This window comes from Otolemur garnettii, unplaced genomic scaffold (assembly GCF_000181295.1).
Source record: "Otolemur garnettii isolate 467f Iridium unplaced genomic scaffold, OtoGar3 scaffold00158, whole genome shotgun sequence".
NCBI lineage: Eukaryota > Metazoa > Chordata > Mammalia > Primates > Galagidae > Otolemur > Otolemur garnettii.
In genome coordinates this window covers 2813432-2816188 of record NW_003852553.1, presented here as the reverse complement: position 1 = coordinate 2816188, position 2757 = coordinate 2813432, and positions in this window count along the sequence as shown.

Here is a 2757-nt window from a genome sequence, read left to right as displayed (position 1 = left end):
AAAAAAAAAAAAAAAGCACCAATGGCCCCAAGGACTATGAGTATCTGTGATTATTCTCTCCATTTTATAGGAAGAAAATGAGGCACGAAGAGGTTAAGTAACTTGCTCCACCCAGCCTATGGGTTCCAGAACATCTGCTCTTAATCCCTGTGTGGTGGTACCTCTCTAATTATAGGCTTTCTTGGGTGGCTTCCTGGACTTCCACAGCTAGACTGTATCCTGTTTTAGGGCAAGACAGGTGATCTGTTTCCTCGGGATTTTCCCTAGCTCAGAGCAATCTAGGTTCTCAGTAAGTACTAGTTAACAACTATATACAACTCAGTCAAAAAAAAAAAAAAAGCCAGGCACAGTGGCTCATGCCTGTCATCTAGCACACTGAGAGACTGACTGGTGGGTGGATTGCCTGAGCTCAGGTGTTCAAGACCAGCCTGAGCAAGAATGAGACCTCATCTCTAAAAATAGCCAGGTGTTGTGACAGGCACCTGTAGTCCCAGCTACTCAGGAGGCTGAGGCAAGAGGATCACTTGAGCCCAGAAGTTTGAAGTTGCTGTGAACTATGATACCATGACATTCTACCCACGGTGACAGAGTCAGACACCATCTTAAAAAAAGAAAAAAAAGCCAGAAGCCTAGTTTTCATGGCCTTGCATTCTAAGACAAAACAAGACAGAAAGTGAAAAAGAAACATCAATCACAGGAGAACGAGAGAATTGTCGTCACAGTGTAGATAGATCATTTTCATTTTCTTTCAGAGCTTGCTCTCTTTGTAAAACTGAAGTGAAAAAGAAGAAAATTGAAACTGGAAAGCAAGTGAAGGCGGCTTAGTCTGAAGACTTATGGGTGGCCTCTGAAGACCGTGCACTTGAAGTTAGAGAGGTCAAAGGTGGAAGCAGGCTGCCTCAGACCTCCAGCCCTGCTAGTTGCCCTGAGGCAGTGTCCCCAGGGCCCTTACCCACCTTTGTAGCGAAATGTGGTCGAATTCTGAGAGGGGAGAGAAGAAAATTGGGAGTTGGCAGTCAAGAGGCGAGGCTGTCCTGTGCTTGCTTGTTATAGAGTAGCAGGACTCACTGGCCCCGACTAGGAAATCTGTGAAGCAGCCTCCACTCACTTTGACACCCTGATCAACTGTACTATTTTTTTTCTAAGCTTTCATTGTTGTTTGTTTGAGTCTCACTCCATTGTCCCAACTAGAGGTGCCATGTGTCATCCTAGTTCACAGCAACCTCAAACTTTTGGGTCCAAGCAATCCTCCTGCCTCAGCCTCCCAAGTAGCTGGGACTACAGGCATCTGCCATGACATCCAGCTAATTTTTCTATTTTGAGTAGAGACTGGGTCTCACTCTTGCTCAGGCTGATCTCAAACTCCTGAGCTCAAGGGAGCCTCCCACCTTGAGATTATGGGTATAGCCACTGTGCCAGGCCCAACTGTACTATTTTAATAGTTTAAGAATGTGTTAGGTAGCAAGCAACTTAGAACCCAGTGAATAGCATCCTATACAAAAAAAATCAAGAATTACATGTCAATAGATGTGAGTTTAATGACTTAAAACATTAGGAATGGCATTTCTGTGATTTTTTTTTTTTTTTTTGGCCTTTCCTTCAGGCCCAAGATGGTTGCCAGCATAATCAAGACAAGAAAAAGGGCCCCAGAGGGTAAGGAGAGGAGGGAAGGCACCACCAAAAATATCTGTTCCTTTTATGAAGAAGTGAAATCTGGTAGGCATGGTGGCTCCTAGCACTTTGGGAGGCTGAGATGGGAGAACCACCTGAGCCCAGGCATTTGAGACTGGCCTGGACAATATAGCAAAACCCTGTCTCTACAAAAAAACAGGAAAATCAGCCAGGTGTGGTGGTGTGGGTCTGTAGTCCCAGCTACTCAGGAGATTGAGATGGGAGGATCGCTTAAGGCCAGTAGTTCAGTTTCAATGAGCTATGATCACTGATCGTGCTGCTACACTTCAGCCTGGGCAACAGAAAGCAACCCTGTCTCAAAAAAAAAAAAAAAAAAAGTGAAATCTTTCCAAGAAAACTTCCAGAAGACTTTAGCTTATGAGCCAATAGCTGGCAACAGGTCATGTGGTCACATATTATCTGCAAAGGTAGCTGGTAAAGTGAGCATTTGGCCCTTCCTCCTATCTAAGCAGAGTAAGCAGGGAGAAGGGTTGGGAATGGGTATTCGTTTAAGTTCCACTCAAACGCCTCCCCTCAGGAAGCGCCATGAGGGGAGGGGGAGGGGACATAGCGAAGAGAAGTCAATTCAGGGGGTGAGCGGGTCACCACTGTGGGCAACGGGGGCTTGGTCAAACTGGGGGCTCTAAGACGCTGTTGGAACATGCCTTAGAACCTACATTCCCATAAACACCTAGGTCAGGGAGCCTGGGGCCTGTAGCCACAGATTCCTAGTCCCCAGTTCACTCCATGGCATTTCCAGAAAGTGCTCTGGTGCCAAAGAAAGCCTATAGATGGGGAAGAAAAGACAAGTAAGCACTGCAGGCTTTCTAGAAACGGTGCACTGCAGCTGCAGGTAAGCTCAGAGGTGGCCTGCAGGGCTGTGGGACTGAGCTTGGGTGATGCCAGAGAGTCTCATTTGCTATTTTGCTGCCCCGGGAACTAAGTGCTCAGTGACCCTGCCAGGGCCCCTGCCTTCAGCCCTCTCCCTGTCAGGTCTGTCTCTAGATCCACATGCTCTCCTCCCTACCTTCCCTCAGATAGGCCCATTGGTACTACAGAAAGAATCTGATGGACTGGCTCGGCACC